Source organism: Lissotriton helveticus, chromosome 8 (assembly GCF_964261635.1).
Source record: "Lissotriton helveticus chromosome 8, aLisHel1.1, whole genome shotgun sequence".
In the NCBI taxonomy this organism is placed as follows: Eukaryota; Metazoa; Chordata; class Amphibia; order Caudata; family Salamandridae; genus Lissotriton; species Lissotriton helveticus.
In genome coordinates this window covers 1,642,107,943-1,642,126,809 of record NC_136069.1, presented here as the reverse complement: position 1 = coordinate 1,642,126,809, position 18,867 = coordinate 1,642,107,943, and positions in this window count along the sequence as shown.

The following is an 18,867-nucleotide window of genomic DNA, read 5'->3' as shown; positions in this document are numbered from 1 at the left end:
AATTCAAATTATAACTAGTTCTGTTACAGAATATACATATATTCTGCATTAGTAACGTTTCTATCTCCGTACGAATATAAATCTCCCATTAAATATGGGCTGGTCAGGTAACATACCTTAAGTAATATGACGTGCCTGTTTTGCACCGTCACGTGGTCAAAACTCCTAAATCTTCGGTTGACTCCCAATTCACAGTCACTTTAAGGCAGTTACCTAAAAATCAATATAGATATAAGCGTTCATACACCATGTAGGAAATGCCGTTCATAACACAAGTCCAGGTACCATTTGCTCCAAAATCCGCCATTAGATAAGCGTAACATAGGTCGCCCGAAACGCCACCCATGTCGTCCCCTCGGAACAATATAAAATGCATCTAAAAAATATATATAAACTGTGTTGTCTCTATCGTTAGTGTCACAGGGACTGGGAGGAGAATCTGAAACAGGCTTTGCACACCATGATGAAAATACTAATTCGCCATTCTGAGAAAAAGGTTGCAACTTTAAAACAGGAAATTTTGGATTTGGAACGTGAAATAGACACATCTAGTTTAAAAGATAGCATAAAAAAGAATTATGAAATCTTTGATGATGTTATATGTCGATATCATGTCTATTTACGTGACAAAAAACTTCACAAAATAAAGCGCGACGATAACGATTACAAGACAGGGCGTATCTATACGTTTGTTCACAAATTGGACAATTTGAAACAAGGAGGTGATGGTAAACGACCTAGAGAAGAATCAAGGAGCGGCAGTAGCAGCTCAATTTCTTCTATGGATAGCTCATCCTCTAAGGATGGTGGGGCATGCCAGGCCGTCTCTCCAAGACATAATTTTTTATTGGAGATGGAACGTATTCGCCAAGGGAAAAGGATACCAAATATCAACCCAGACCCAAAACCAGGAGGGGAGGGAAAGGGTGGAAAAACAACACAACCAAGGGGGGAACTGTACACCAAATGGACACCAGATCAAAGAGAACCTAGATACTCTGACTTCCCTTTTTGACATTGACCCCAATATAGACCTGTAATTCCTACTGATAATGCCCTGTCTATTGTAAACCTATCAGACCGCAAACTTACAGATGTGGAGACAAACATCTTAAAGAAAGGCCTAAGTTTCTGTCCATCACAGGTCGGGGATCCAACCTTATTGATGGTGGATTTGTTTAAATTCACACGACTTCTGAAATTAAAAGATCACTTTCAAAACAATTCCAGAATTCCTGCTTGTAATTTGAGTACTACACCTTCCTGTACCACCACTATCTCTGACCTTCAGAATGCACAACTTTTGTTATCCATTGAGACTGGTGATAATCCATCATTGCAAGAAATTCGCTCTGATTTAAACATTGAGGAGGATATAACCATTAATAGTGGTTTGAAGGTTCGTTCCAAATATACTCCTACAAACACACATAAAAATATTGATTTGTTTAATGAAAGAGTCTCACAGGATTTCTATAAAATGGTTGACTCACCTAACAAATATACACACAAACAACATAATCTAACGAAGGAAGAGAGATTGGCACTTGATGGATTGGCTAAAGACAATAGTATCATAATAAAGGAAGCTGACAAGGGAGGAAATGTCGTCGTAATGAACACTGTCGATTACGACAGTGAGATCACTAGACAACTAAGTGACACTACTTGTTATAAAAGAGTATTGGACAATCCCATTCCCTCCCTTGTCACCCATATCAATAATCGGATACAAGACTGGGGTGAGGTTGGTCTTCTGTCTGAAGAAGAATGTCGTTATCTTAAGGTGGTACATCCTATGGCACCATGTATTTATGTACTGCCTAAAATACACAAGGGAGGCCACTTTCCTCCAGGACGCCCTATTATATCGGGGATTAATTCTCCAACAGAACGTCTCTCACAATATGTGGATGGGTTTTTACAACCCTTAGTGGCCAATTTACTGTCCTACATACAAGATTCTGGGGACATTTTGAAAAAATTTGATGGCCTAGAATGGTCTGCGGACCTAATGTTTATCACACTTGATGTGACGGGATTATATACATGCATACCGCAACATTTTGGTATCAGAGCACTCTCGTCATTTTTATCATTGAGGACTGCAGACCATATAGACCATAATGAAATGCTCATTGAAATGACGGAATTGATACTATCAAGAAATTTTTTCCTAAATAAAGACACCTGGTACCACCAAATAAGGGGTACCGCGATGGGGAGTAAATTTGCTCCTTCATACGCGGGACTGTTTATGGGGTGGTGGGAACGTGAACACGCTTGGGGTAAATATGCCTCCCCCTGGATGGATATGATTATCTTTTGGGGGAGGTATATTGACGACATCATTATGCTATGGAAAGGGAGTGAAGCACAATTACTGGAATACTTCAATTACTTGAATGATAATCCTTACAACATACAATTGACAGTCAAATCAAACTATAATCAAATAGAATTCTTGGACATACTATTCTTTATAGAAAACAATACAATACCCAGTAATCTGTACCGTAAAAGCACGTCGTGTAACAGCTTACTGCATGCGTCAAGTGCGCACCCCAGTTGAACTATCCGTAATATTCCCTACGGAGAGATGGTGCGCATTAGGCGCAATTGCAGTAAAGAAAATAACTTTAGGGATGCTATACGAGACAGCAAAAATAGATTTATCAATAGAGGGTATGATAGAAAAACCTTGGACAAGGCGGAAAAGAGAATTTTGACTGTCACACGTGGCAATACTTTAATCAAGAAAGCGAAGAAAAATAAAAAGATGATTAAATCCAGTTTGGCCTTCATTACTCAATATACACAAAATAGTATAGAGGTTTTTAAAGTTTTGAGAAAACATTGGAAATTATTGAGTGAGGTTCCCAACCTAAAAGAAGATATTAGCGATACACCTAGAATCACTTTCAGGAGAGGTAAAGCCTTACGTAACATTCTGTGCCCCAGCTATCCTTCTAAGAAGAAGAAAGGGACATGGATGCAGACAAAACCAAAAGGTTTCTATACATGTGGAGGGTGTAACATCTGCCCTCTTGGCAAGAACCAAACTAGGAGGTTCAAATACAATACCGATAGAGAACACGAGATAAGGCACTATATAAATTGCAATACGAGCCATGTGATCTATGTTATTGGTTGCGCATGTGAAAAGATATATGTTGGAAGTACTGTGCGACCATTAAAACTAAGGATCCAAGAACATACCCGAGCCATGAAAAACTATGATCTAAAGTACCCTATGACTTACCATATGCAAGAACATCACAAAGATAACAAGACAATATGGTTTCAGGGTATTGACCATATACCACCACATCCGAGGGGGGGGAATCGTGAACTCACTCTAAGGAAAAGGGAAGCAGCTTGGATATGTCGCTTAAGATGTGTGGAAAGGGGACACAACACAGAAGGGGAAATGCACCATTATTTACAATAAGCAAGGATGTTAGTTCTAATTTGTCCTGTAAACTTGCAACCAACACACTTTGGTCTATTTTCACCTGATTCATCTGGCTCCCTTGCTCTCGTGCCCACTCCTTGTTTTTTGTGTTTTATTTTTTTATTTTGCCATCATGTCCAAATAGCTTTTTCAAATTTCATAGCCGATAAATGTTGAAGGACTGTGCATGTTTTGTGATGCCTTATGAAGATTTAACGCACAAAATGTGTTTGATTTTTCATCTAAAAATACTAAAGGTAGTTTTGTGTGTTCACATTGAAGTTGTTTATCTCTTGCCATCATGCCACCAGCCCGGGTTTACATGGAGCGACAGTAATAATTTCTCTCCACCAGTGGTATATATTTCATCCAGTTCCCTGGATTGTACTCATTAGCCCTGGAATAGGTCTATGGTAAGGTTTATTATAACCATCAAATTGGGAAGATTATATTTGACATATTTCCGATATGACTACGATAATTTGTTGTTTTTTGATTTAATTTAATCAGAAAACGAAACCTCGTTGAATATAAACAGTGGAATTGCTTCATACATCTTAATTTAATTGTATAAAAGAATGAACCTTCATGTGACTAATTCCGTAACTTTTAAATATATTTTTGATACTGATTCCGGCTCACATTGAAAATAGAACTATGATGAGCCTTAATTGACTAGCTTAAAATGGCGCCCGTTTTAGACCAAGAAATAGTGGTAAATGACGTGCGATCCACTATCCACCACATGTGGACTAGGAGTGGCTATATTTAAACGTATCCAAGGGAGGGTGCCTCCTAATACTTGCCGAAAAGGATTTGGCGTGCGGACCGTCGAGACGCCAACTGGGGTTTTTAATCTGACCCTGACAGGTAGGACCTGTATGAAACTATTTCCTTTGGGACCCGATAGAATAAACGTGCTCGTCATGCCGATAAATATACAACGTAATGACTTTTTGCGATATGTGTATACTCTCCGCCATCTGGCCTTATGGTGCTTGTGACCTTCTTGTTGGTTCACGATGAAATTGCGCCGTGCCCTGCGACACTAACGATAGGGACAACACAGTTTATATATATTTTTAGATGCATTTTATATTGTTCCGAGGGGACGACATGGGTGGCGTTTCGGGCGACCTATGTTACGCTTATCTAATGGCGGATTTTGGAGCAAATGGTACCTGGACTTGTGTTATGAACGGCGTTTCCTACATGGTGTATGAACGCTTATATCTATATTGATTTTTAGGTAACTGCCTTAAAGTGACTGTGAATTGGGAGTCAACCGAAGATTTAGGAGTTTTGACGACGTGGCGGTGCAAAACGTGCACGTCATATTACTTAAGGTATGTTACCTGACCAGCCCATATTTAATGGGAGATTTATATTCATACGGAGATAGAAACGTTACTAATGCAGAATATATGTATATTCTGTAACAGAACTAGTTATAATTTGAATTTTGTTTTAGGTTAATACCTCACAGTGAACTACGTAGTATATCGGAAGCTAGGATGAAGAAATAGGAGCGTTTTCCAAGTATATCCTTTGAAATTGAAAGGTACACAATCATCAAATGTTTGTTTATCGCATGGAGCTTTTTTTTTAGATATAGGTCTTCAGAAATGTTTATATATATAGAACATTGTGGAAATCACTATTTCCCTCATATATACTTTTACTTAATGTATTTCCAGGTGAACACTATACCTCTAAAAAATATTTTGAAACAGTCGGCAAGAAACGGGTTTTTGAAAAAATCTTTTATCTTGGATCCACTTCATTTTTCATTACCTACATCGAGGGAACAGACTCATATTCCAATTTGATAACTTACCTTGGAATACATGTACGGCTGATGACATTGATTGCGGTAGGAAGCATATATGTTCTTTTCAGAATGAATTTCATGTTTTTTAATATTTTCATTTTGTGGTTATAAGAGACAAATATGGAGAGATTTGCTGTGGCTTTCGTGTGGCTTGGACTGGCTTTATTGATGTTTGAGATAAAGAATTATCTCAAAAAAAGATGTCCATAAACAACAGGCTTACCTTTTAGAAGTGTTTCTTTTGAACATTGGCATATGAGGACAGGGACAACACTGGGATCTGTATTCTGGGAACACATAGTTTGTCCCATAGTAACCATCTGTCCAAATATAAGCTCCTTTTTTGAGATTATACCCTTGGCAATATGGCTGGCAATAATAACTTTTGGCCTATGGAGAAAATAAGTATCTCTGATTCTAGACGATGACATGATTGTTTTGGTAAAGTAAATGTTTGGTGCGGATTCATGATTGCGGTTTCATGCTCAGATGTGAATGACAATAACAATGACGCTGTTTCTGGTAACTGTATCTTGAAAACAAAAACAAAAACCCATGAGGATTTGTTCTTTTAAATATTTAAAATATGTGAATAATTGAATGTTTTTGCTCGATAATATTATCTTACCTTTTTGGTTTGTTCGCGAGTATATAATGAGTCTTTTCATAGATTGACGATGCAGCACAAGAACTCAGAGAAAGGGTCGAACAATGTACTGATGTGATTTGAAAGCTGCATTTTTAAACAAAAGGATGTTTTTAATTTGTGTTTGCTTTGGTGTATGTAATGTTTTTTGTATATTAATTCACGTGTTTATATATGTTAGTTTGAAGTAACTTACACGGGTTTTTTGTATGCTTCACTTTATGATTTACAGCCCTGAAGAAGTTCCGCTTGACGGAACGAAACGCGTTGGCTGGTACCTCAAATGGATTATTAAAAGAACTTTGAACTTTTTTGCAATTACGGACTCAGCGTCTTTGATTTGGAATATTCTTGACTACAGACTTTATCACCCACTTATGGTGGAGATCTAAATTCTTGAGCGGTGCTTTTCAAAGTTTGTTATAATACCCTTCCTGGAAAGTGTTTGGGGTGATCCATTAAATTGGAGTTGAGAAAAATCATTTTTCCATTCATAAAGTTAGACATATTAGACAAATTAGACATATCTACAACCAAACCAGTTGAACAAAATCATAGCAAATTTGGCATAAAGCAAGAACTTGGTCCAGAAAGAGTGCTTTTCGTCATTTGGTATAAATTTGTTCTGTTTTTTTTGAGAAATTAAGGTTAAAATAATATTTGTATATACCACTCCAAGAGATGAAAAAGAGATTAAAGCCTCCCTTGTTTTTCTAATATGAGTTCCCTAGGGTGGGTCAGGGCCAAGAGGGAAGGTTTATATATATAATATTGAGGATGTGCCATGTAGCCCCCCTTTCATCTGCTTATAGAGGTCCTGGGGATCCCTTGTACTGGGTCCAATATAATTAATTAGGGGAGAGGGCCCTGCACCCAACCGTCATGGGTGCCCAACACCACCATGCACACCATGTTGCTGTTTGCTGTATGGGGTTGGGAGCAGGGCCTGTTCACAGTCCAACCTCTCACTGCTGTGCATGGCTGACTATGTCATATAAAAATAAAAGCGCTGTAATTTTAAGTAAGACAAACCTACTGGCTTTGTCAAAGTGTCATTATACAAAAAGCGGTGGGCCTATTGTCTTTATCGAGGGGTCAGAATATCAACATACATAAAGAAACCCTATTGACCATGCCAAAATGTAATAAATACCTATAATCAAATGTATATTTGATAAATTCCCATTTTGCAAAGTTTATTAATAGTGATTGTCTCAAATTATTTTGAAATTACTTAAAAAAAAATTTATAGAAGAAAAAGACCATGTCTTTGAGTCTTTTTTATAACAGTTTTCAAGCCCCACATAAGAACATCAATTGACCCAACCACAATATGGTAAGCTAACCTGGGCCCATGAATTCATGATCCAGGAGACTTTTGTATGTTGCACAACATTAAATAAAACATTCATGGTTCACCTGCCCTCTTTAGGAGCACCACAGGGAATATAAATTTGTATTAAAAATATCCCTTGGCATTAAGGGGCACTCTCGAGCTGGAGCGGTGAATGTGAGATGTGCAGCTACTCTGCCCATTTCACAATTTTTCTTTTTTATGAACTTTTTTATATGGGGATTTAAGCATGCACCCTCTCACATCCATCTATAGGTCCCGGGGCCCCTTTTCATGAGCTGATGTTTATCTCTGCAGGAGAAGTCCAAGCAGCTCTGGGGACCCTATTTCCTTGGGCGAGTTTTCATTTTTGCGGGGAGGTGGGGAGCGCCCTACCCGACCACTTAAGGGCCCCGGTGACACGATCCCTGGGGTCCTTTTGTGTTTTGTAAGTAGGGGGCTTGAAGTCCCGTACCCAAGCCGCCCGATGGTCAAAGGGAGCCCCATCCAGGGGGCGATTTGTATTTTTTGATATGGGGTATGGTGCCAAAACTGAGCTTCTCACAGGCCCTAGGGACCTCATCCCCAGCAGCAGTTATTTTTGGGGGGAGGGGCTTTGGGCCATCCTCAGGATCTAAGCATTTTTTTGTGGAGGCAGCATGAGGCCCCCCACTTGACACCAACGCGTCCCTGGGAACCCACTCCCTGAGCCCAATGAAGCAGTGTCCCAGGACCTCAACACCCATGATACTACATTTCCATTCCTGCAGGAGCACGGGCAGGGAGAACGTCAAGTTGGTTCATGTCTATTTGTCTAATTACTATACGGAACTCTAACCTATGTTTTTTCATTATCCTCCTTGTTTGTTTGTACTAAAGCAATGCTTTATTTGTTTTTCAAGTTTCTCCTATCAAGCCACACCTTCATTCCTCTTGTGGGCATGATTCTGCTTGTGCATGAAGCCCTGATCTTTCCTATCACTATAACGTGAACATATTGAAAGAAATGCATCCACATGAACAGAATTTATCAGGAATGCTATATAAACTGATTGTTCTAGACAGTACACCTGCAATTCTTTATTTCAGCATATTTCTATTATGAGTTAACTATTTGCATTTTTTCTCCATGCAGCTGGCGTACCTGGCATTGCACATTACATTTGTGGAAAAGAGTCTCTTTTTGCGTGGTCAGCCCCAACCTTTAGAGGGCTACCTTTTCCTGCCTGATGCAACAAGAGGCTAATTTGCCCAGCCAGATGAATAGCCCTGATAATGATTGAAAACTGCTCCAAGAGCTGAGACAATGGCTTGGGTGTGGGGAGGGTTTATTTCCCTCTGGCAGGAAGGTCAGTTAGGGTCGACCCAAAAATGTAATTGGTTTATAAAAGGGCTGCTTTTTCACAAGTATGGGGCTCATTACAATTTGAGATGGACAGCCTCTGCCCAACACCATCTCAGATTTGAGACCAACCGACTTGGGGTTGGCGGTTACATCCACTGGATTTCAATGCGAACGAACACTGTTCGGTCTGATTCCTATTGTTTCCTATGGGATCCTGTATTGTGCCCGAGAACTGGACATAACACAGGCTCCTATCTGGAAATAGGATGTGTATGTAAAACCCTGCACTAAGTTGCAGGCATCCACGGTGCCTGCCACAGAGTGCAGGGTTTTACAGGGGTACCTTAGGTACCCCCTTAACCACCAACCGTAGGCTGCAGGGGCTAAGGGGCCCTGCCAGGGGTCCCTTGTGTCACTTTCTGACAGTCTTTCTGTGTCAGAAAGGCCAGCGCAGAAAGGCTGTTGGAAACCGAAATTGTAATCCCGACTGTGTAAACACTGTCCATAGGGGTTTAAGGTGTGGTATCGATCAATAGGAATACTCTGCAAGTCAGTCAGAACCAAGTTGGAATGACTGGCCACTCAACATTCCGGCTGCAAACATCATAATTGGGCAGTTGGACTGTAAACCAACCGAGTTGGTCAGAAGGGCTTAAACGCGGTCGGGGAGATTAAGACAGTTGGGAGGAAGCTTTTCGCCCGATATCTTAATGAGCCCCTAAATGTAAAGTGAGACTTGGGGAAAAGCCTATGTGGTCCCTCTAGCAGACATGTCTCAGACCCAGTGGGAGGGAAGCTACCTTCAGAAGGAGACTGATCATTTCCCTACACAAAGTTTCTGGGTAGGCACACCAGCCTGGAACAGGGGTGAAAGGGCATAGCCATCTTGTAGTAATGTGTACTATGGGATTGTTTGCAAACATGAACTTCTGTAAAAATGTGAAAGGTTACCCCTGTGAATCTTTAACCCTTGACTAGGGAGGGGTCAGAAGTCACTCCTACTCACTAGCTGGTGGCAGGCATAAATGTGGCCCCTCAAGGCACCCTCTTCACAACACTTTCCGGACCTGTGGAATAACAGAAAAAAGGACTGTACCTGCTGTTTGAGACGTGTGAGGAGGCCTACAGAGTTGTATCTGCTCCCACTTGTGCCCCGGGCAAAAAAGTAGACTCCAAGGGTCAGTTGACTGACCTCATGCTTAGATGCAGGGCCACAACAAGCTGCAAGAGGCTTCTTCCTGGAAACGCCTAGCTGACCAGTAACAGCAGTACTTGACCTAAATTCTGCTGGTGACTGCTGCAGGAATAAGTCTTAACCCCCCAACAGCTGGACTTCTCCTATCACTTCTGAAAATATGTACCTGAAATATGTTTGGATTTCCAGAGCTCCTGAGGACCAGGATGAACCACCACAACCTATCCACACATAGTTTGACTTTGTTGTGATGAAGAAACTTGTTGCTCCTGCTCAGAGCTGCCCTGCAGCAGTACATTTGAATCAGTGGACCCTCAGTGACAAGGTGTCTAGCCTTGTGGGATTCATCAGTGGCTACAGCCCGCAACCTTGCACAAGTATTCAGAGCTGCAAAAAAGACTAAGTATGAAGGTAACGTTTTTGACCAAACAAAGGTGCCACCTGGCTAGAGGACTTTCCTGGATGTGCAATGTGACATTTTCCTGCTCTGAGCTTTTTCCTACAGCAAGACCTCATCCAACACCTATCTGACTTTGTGAGTACTTTTCTAGATAGACTTTTGCCTTGCTCCCTTGAAGGGTTTTGACTTCCATTTCAGAGACATATGGATTTATTTATAAGGGGCCTCTGCTGCCTTTGCGCTAAAAATGGTTACTCACCGGCTGCTCAGCAGTATGCCATAATTTACAAGTAGCTGCATGTGACAAATTTACATTACATTACATCCCTTCCACTCCCTTTCAAGTTTCACTCAATGTGTCACACATACTTAGATGTACTGGTACACATAAACAGACTATCCCCAATGTAATGTCACATATAACCATACGTCTTGCCTGGGTGAAGTTCGTGGTGTAGGGTGTTATAGTGTGCTGTCATCTTTGTGTTGGTATTGTGACACCTGACATTGCTACGGTGTTCCGTAATGCGAATCCCTTTGGGCCTTGTGGTCATCCATATATAGAAGGGCCTGCAGGGGCACATCAGCATGTAGACGTAGTTGGCCGTGTTGTAGTTTGTGTGTTTGTTACGCTGCCATCTGAACCCATTGGCAAACGTGATTTCTTTAGTTATTTTGATAAATGGACATACAGTGCATGAGCCACAGGGGTGGTGTCCCTTTACAAGTGGCAAATCCCAAAGGGATCTTTGGGTTAGCATGGTATGTACCTTGGGTCTGGTATGTTTCAGCATGTCTTTGAGGTTGCTCGTCCATTTAAAAGCAAACCTCGGTATTGGGAACTGTAAATCACCAGTATTCAGGATCCCCAGTGTTTCTTGATAATGTTTTTCACAGGGTTGGAATCCGGGGTAAATTTGCCACACAAGTAAGGGAGTCATTAGTTTATTTTTGTCAGGTTTCTAGTAAGCCTTCTCTGTTGTTGTTCCTTGCTCTCTTTTTAGAGAGAGCAATGTTGTGTTGGGGGTAGTCCCTATTGCGTAGGTGTCTTGCCAGGGCCTGGGACTCTTTTTGGAAGTCTGTCACCGAGCTATAATTCCTCCGGATGCGGAGGAGCTAACCAAACTGGAGGATTTGTTTAAGGGCTCTCGGGTGGTGACTGCTGAAGTGTAACAGGCTGTTCTTGTTTGTGGGTTTGCAGTATAGGGTAGTGTTGATACGACCCCCTTCCAGTTTTATAAGTAAGTCTAGGAATGGTATCTTGCATTCAGAGATAGAGTTTGTGAACTTAAGATACGGGTTCATAGTATTAACCCATTTGCAAAAGTCTTCACAAGTAGTGCGGTCCCCTTCCACAGGATCAGAATGTCATCAATTAACCTTTTCCATAGGAGCACATTTGCCTGAAAGGGGTTGTTGGATTCAATAATCTCCCTTTCCTCGAATGCCACCATGTACAAGCATGCCAGGCTCGGCGCAAATGTGCTCCCCATGGAAGTGCCCTGTGTTTGGTGGTACACTTGTTTGTTATACTCAAAAAAGTTTTCCGTAAGGGCCATGGTTGCACACTCAAGGATGAAAGTCACTAGGGTAGGGGAAGTCCATACGATCCTACCCATTGCGTCCTCAACTACGTCCAGGGTAGCCCTCTGTGGAATGTTAGTGTAGAGGAACTCAACATCCAGGGTGACTAGTAAGTTCACCTCCTCTGGATGCTGTACCCCCTCTAGACGCAAAACGTCAGATGTATCTTTGACAAAAGTAGGAGTGACTCTGACCAGGGGATGAAGAAAATGGTTGCAAAAGTTGGACAGTGGTTCTAGCCTAGCCCTGTCACTATAGGTGCCGGTATCACTCCTTTGTGCACTTTAGGTAGCGTGTAAAAGTAAGGGATTTTAGGGTTTGAGGCGATTAAGAAGGAGGCCTCCTTCTTGGAGATCCATTCCTCAGTTTTGGCTGTAAAGACCATGGTTGAGATGGTGGTTGCCAGTCGGGGAGTGGGGTCCTTTCTTAAGGGGGTGTAATATCTCTGGTCACTGAGTTGTCGTATACATTCTTTGTCATAGTCAACCGTGGACATAATGAGCGTGGCACTGCCTTTGTCAGCCTGTTTGAGAGTTATAGATGGATCATCTGCCAGAGCCCTGATGGCTGCCTGTTCATTGGAAGAAAGGTTGTGGAAGGGTGCCACCTTCTTGCTAATTTCAAGGTCCTTGAGTACAGCTTGCTCAAAAGTCAAGACTTTGTGAGGTACCATGCCACAGTTAGGTGTAAACGTGGATAGATTAAGTAGTCCTGTGTCAGGTTTGCCCTTGAAAAATGCTTTCAGGTGCATCTTCCTGAAGAAGCCCTGTACTTCACAGGTGTCTTTACACTTGTCATCTTTAGGGGTCGGGACAAAACCTAACCATTTTTGGAGAACAGCTTCCTCTGTAGCTGTCAGGGGTCTATCAGGTAGATTGATTATTAGTTTCTCTTCCTCCTTGTCTGGCTCCTTGTCTCTACAGAGTTGGTTGGTTGTTCCTGCCATTGCACTCTTTTTTGTTGACCTCTTATGCACCCTTTTCCTCTGCCCCAACCTCTATCTAAAAAAGGAGGTGCAGTTCCTTGTTGCTAAAAAGGAGGGGGTGGGGGTGCATGATGGTACATCAGGTATTGCCAAAACTGTGGTCCCTGGAATTGGGGTTTCCCAAAAGGGGGGTAGACTTGGTGTGTGTTTTGTCGGGGGTTATTTCTGTTGTTCCAGCTTCCATTACTGGAATCACTGTTGGTGGAGGAACCTCTTCTTGAGAAGGTTGATCCCTCATCAGAGGAATAGCTTGACCCTGGTGCTGTGTAGTCTGCTTTTAAATAGGGGTATACCTTTTCCTTGTCAAATTTAGTAATATCTTTCTGAAGCTTAGATATTTTCTGCTTCATTGGGTGTTCCCTATTATCAGCGAGTTCTGCATTGATTTCTGCCAGTTTAGTGTTGTACACAGTGGACTGCGCAGTTACCTTGATGACTCCTTCCGCAGTCTGTATCCTTATTAGTAAAGCATACGCAATCCTTTTAACAGTGTTTATGATGAGGATGAGCCAGTCCCTAGTGCATTTCCATGCTACTAGGGACCACTCCTTTTTAAAGACTACATCCTCTAAAAACAGGCGCAGGAAGTTCTTTACCATTAAGCCATTAGGGGCTATGTTGGCCCGTAAGTATTCTGTCATCATGGCCCCATGTGGAGTGACTTTAAGCCACTCGCATTTGAGGTTAGAAAGGGAAGTCCAATCTTCAGATTGGCTGCCCAATGCTGTGTTCCCATCACTGCCCAGTAGTAAGGGAGTTCTCAGAATCCCTGCTGCTATCTCATCGCGGAAGCTCAATCCCTGATATTCTTCCATCATCTGGTTTGTAGACGTCAGGTGAGACAAGACAGCGACAACATGGAAGGCGATAGGTTTCTTGTGTCTAGTGTGGGCCAGGGGAACCGACTTGGTGTCTCCCTGGTAACCTGTAGTAAAGTCCCACGAGGGTTACCCGTGCTTACGCTTATTAACAAAATGGAGGACTAAGGGCTATATTTAAACAGGTTCAGCATTCTTTGTGAGTACTTCTCCAGATAGACTTTTGCCTTGCTCCCTTGAAGGATTTTCACTTCCATTTCAGAGACTGAGGGATTTATTTATAAGGGGCCTCTGCTGCCTTTGCGCTAAAAATGACTACTCTCCGGCTGCACAAGTAGTACGCCATACATTACAAGTAGGTGCATGCGACCAATTTACATTACATTACATCACTTCCACTACCATTCAAGTTTCACTCAATGTGTCACACATACTTAGACATACTGGTACTCATAAACTGACTATGCCCACTGTAATGTTACACATAACCATACTTCTTGCCTGGGTGTAGTTCGCTGAATTTTTCTAAGCGGAACTCCGCGAAGTTACAAAAAAAAGTTCAGCGAGTGGCGAAGTGCAGTGCGAAGTGCAGTTTGTGCAGGTATTCCTGCCACTCGGGTAGAAATGTTCCCTGATCGCAAACTTACCATGCGCGATCACGAGCAGGGAAAAACTCTGCTGCACATCACGAAGTGGAGTTTTCTTCACTCCGCAAGCTCCGGGGAGTGCGGAGCACAGAAAACTCTGCAAACTCTGTGAACGGAGCGAAGTTTACCGCCCAGGCCTATTATTCATCCAGGACCAATGGAATTGTGAACAAGCCAGTGCTAGCCAGTGGGTACATGAAACAACAGTCTAGGCCAGGGATTGCATTGGATTACATTAAAATGTGGGTTTTCTTTTTGTTTGCATTCCACATTTTTTTCTGAAAAGTGCATTGTTGTGAGGTAATATTTGATGCCTTGGGACCATATGTGTTGTAAAAATACTATTACTCAGTCATTTCTTCTTTTTGGCATTGTTGAAGTAATGTTAGTCTTTTCTTCATTGTTACCATGCCTCATTTACCTGGACAGTATGTGTGTGTTTGCCATAGCCCACCATTTGTTTTTGTTCTCCATGCCATGGGGCCAGGGACCATTTTTTTGCAGTCAGCTTGCATAGAGACCAGTTGCTCTTTGTTGTTGTTATGCTTCATACAGGCACCCCAATATAGGCTTAGGTAGTAACCAAACCTTTTATCTATATTTCCCCAGCCATTATACTACATAATGGTTCTTGGTACGGACATTTTACCTAGCTACGATACTGCTTAAATGACGTGGGGGTTTCTCTGAATGCTAGCCTCATTCATCATGCATGAGGATGCTTTGAATCTCAGCAGGACTACCATCTCCTGCATAATAACGCTGTTTAAGGGTCATTCCTTCCGTCATCCTAGTCCAACACGACAAAGCAAGGTAGATCACCTGAGGGTACCACTTTGGGTACATAAACACCATATTTTTTGTGAGGTACAGAGAGGAGAAAAAGGACTTCCATACGAGCACACTGACACAAGACGCTGATGTTCTTGCACACAGACACTCCAGCTCGCAGTGGTCTGAAATCCCTTGCGGGGTGTCCATCTTGAGACCAAAACAAGGTCCCACAGTCTCCCACTTCAGGTAATGGGGTTGGCTTTATCATAGAGGGATTCTTGGATCTACAAATAAATACATGCTAGGTACACTTAGATATATCTAGTAAGGGTTGCATCATAGGAGTATGCATTATTACTGTCATGTATTTCTGTACCTGGCTGTATTCATTGTTTTAGCACTATGGTAGGACTCTACCATCCTTTTACTCTGTTGGTGCTTATAATAATTTATATCTGTTTCTGTCTTATGCTTGTTTCAGCACACTTATATTATACTAGAATGACGCTAGTTCAGTAAATGCTTATTAAAAAAGTCCTCACCGTTTAATCTGTGTATCTCTCCTAGAAAAAGTGAGCATGAGTGACTGAGTAAAAGTACTACACTGTTTCCACGGTCCCTAATGGGACAGAGTTGTCATGTTCAATAGTTGCCAAGAACTATTCTCTCCTTGGTAAGAGGGGTTTACAGTGGCACTATGAGCTAGGTGGTATACAGGCTAACATACCCGGTGGGGGTGTCTGGAATCAGTCTGGACATCAATCCCACAGTCTATGTTGGCTAAATGAGCAGATCCTATTTAGATTTATAGGAACTACACAACATTGTCCATGCCTCCTTGCTTGTTGTTTGACCATGTGGCCGGTGACCATGTTGTGCAGCCAGCCAGTGTGCTTTTGTAATAGGCCTGCATGTGCTCTTTGTTGTGTCCAAGCCTCATAGCTTGTTGTTGATGTTTGACCATGTGGCTTCTTGAGGTTATTGTTTGATTAATTAAAACCTTACAATATATGTGCAATACTTATTAATTATAAAATCAGTTATAAAATCAGTTATAAAAAACTTTTAAGATTCAAGTTTGTTACACTATTTACATGTTACTTCCTACATTACATTCTTTCAGTTTTTGATGTTCTAACTTAATTTTCAGTTGCGTTAGAAACCTTACAAAAGCTGAGTTTAAAATTATATTGTCCGTATGGAGGCATCTTATCAGTGCTTTTCTGCAGCTCCTTATTCCACGAACGTCAAATGTGGCTTCTTACTTTTGAGGTTTTCACAGAGGAAGCCAGCAAGGAGGACAGTACAATGAGCCAAGCTATCCTGTTGTTGCATCTGCTACAGGACCAGTAAAAAATTTGAAACAGAGGTTTGCTGGTGTGAACAGGCAGCCGAGAAGTGCATGCATTGGTTGAGAGGTTAATCCTTCATGTGACTGTTAAAACAAAGCTACAAAGAGACATTGTATTGTCCAAAGAGAACATCTGTGCAAAAGTACTTGTTCCATGGTAATAAAAAAATACTGGCCATTTTCATTTCCTTTTCAGAAACAGATGTTTCAATTATACTATGCAAGACGTGGATTGTTGTTCAGGTGAGAGACCTGGAAGAAGATTGGCTGGACACTGGTAAGAAGATCTGACATACAATGTTCACCCTCCAAAGAGGGCAGTGCTATTGTCTCACAGCAGCTAAAACTAGGAACAAGAACACCGGCAAAAAAAAACAGAATCCGACCCAGCCTCTGCAATAGCTTGGTTACTTTCAAGTGGCAGAGCTTAAGTAAAGAGCAGAGGCAAAGGCAAAAGAGGTCGAGCAAATGGCAACACCAATGACCATTCAGAGGATGTTCCAGGATTATCTGGATGACCCAAAATAGGTCTACATGAATCAAAACCCATTGGTCTATTGGTATGGGAAGATATGTAAAAGGCCAGAACTCAGCAGGCTGCCAATAAAGTATCTGGGTTGTCCAGTAGCCAGTGTGTCTGCTGAGTGTGTGTTTAGTGCAGCTGGTGCAGTTGTCACACTGTGTCTCTCATCTCAATATGTGGAGAGCTTTCCCTTAATTAAACTGAGCTAACACTTCAGACAACACAAATACACTGTCCCCTTAACACGACAGGAGGAGGAAAATGATGATGATTGGTCAGACTCAAGTGCGAAGCCTCCCCCTACCCTTCAACAACATTGGAAACAATGCCAGCCTCTGTCCTGTTCCTATCCTTCTTTTCTTTCCCTAGTAGGGCAGCCCCAGTAAAGATCATTTGATTTACAAGACTGGCAATGTGTTATCAATGTGTCTCCTTTCTGAAGCATAGAGGAGATCTGCTTCTCTATTATTTTTTGTTGCTCCAGAGAGAAAGGCAAGTCTATTTGGAAAGAAGTTTATAAAGGTATTTGAGTCCAATCTATCATAAACGATTTAAAGAGTAAACCTTTTGGCTTTTGCGAGGGTTCTTTATCCGCCATGTCAGTTAGTTTTGGATTTATTTTAGTCAAAATGACTCTTTGTCTTTCTGCATTAATGCTAGCGTTGGCATTACCCAGTAGAATTAATGCTCACTGGCTCCATCCCCTGATGAGATTGGTGTTGAGAGTAGTGCCATTGATGTGGCTGTCTTCTGCGGAATCTAGGATTCTGGCTAAAGGTCCCAGTACGTTGAGAAGACATCTTTAGATGAGGATGGCGAGTCATTTTTAAGCTCTTTGTTAAAATCAAGGTCCTCATCACTGTCCAAATCAAGGACAACTTCATCCGAAGGGTCAGGTAAGACATCCTCATTTTCTGAATCAGAGTCTGTAATATAATGAGCACACCGGTCTTTTGTGCCACTAGGGACACCCATGTAAGACATGACGCAGGGGACACCATCGTAACTTGTGCCGCTTAGGACACCATAGTAAATTGTGCCGCTAGAGACACCTTTCAAATTTGAGGTGCGGGGACCTCCCAACTCATTTGAGGTGTTATGACCTCCAATGGTGGTCTTAGTATAAGGCTCGGAATAATTATTTATTTTAGCTTTTTTACCCTGGTTAATAACTGGGGGGTTGAGAACAAGTTAGCCCTTTTTTTCAGAGGACATACCCTCCTTTAATGTATCTAAAATACAAGATTTATTTTCTTTTGAATTTTGTGACGTGGTCCTGAGGGAACCACTCAGAACTTCTTGGGTGTTTCAGATTTAATGGGGAAAGCATTTCTTCCCCTAAGGGGTCAAGGATAATGTACTTAGAGGATGATGGGATTTCCTCTTATGGATTGTAAAATTCTTGATTATCTTCATCAAGATCAAGGACATACTCATCAGGTGTGTCTGAGGATTCTATATCATTAGGTTTGTTATCTCCCATATTGTAAAGAGCATTATGATATTTTGTGCCGCTAGGGACACCCAGATGTTTTGTGCCGCTAAGGACACCCAGAAAAGTTGTGCCACAAAGGACACCCAGATAAGTTGTGCCGCTAAGGACACCCAGATAAGTTGTGCCGCTAAGGACACCCAGATAAGTTGTGCCGCTAGGGACGCCTTGGGAGTTTGAGGTGCGAGGACCTCCATTAAAAGTTGAGGTGCTAAGACCTCCCTGAATTGATGAGGTGCTTGGACCTCCTATATTGCTCTTATCAATGTTTTTACTTTTCTTTAGTCTTTTACCCCTTAATTTATTGATCTTGTTAGAGTAGAGCAGTGTTCTTCAATCTGTGGGGCGCGCCCCCTGAGGGGGGCGCGACACCTTCCCAGGGGGGGCGCGTCCTCCACTGCAAACCCTTTGTTCCCTCCATGCAAATCTTAGAGGACTCCGGTATGTGGAAGGGGGAGGGGGGAGATCGATGGGGCAGGAGGTGCCCGT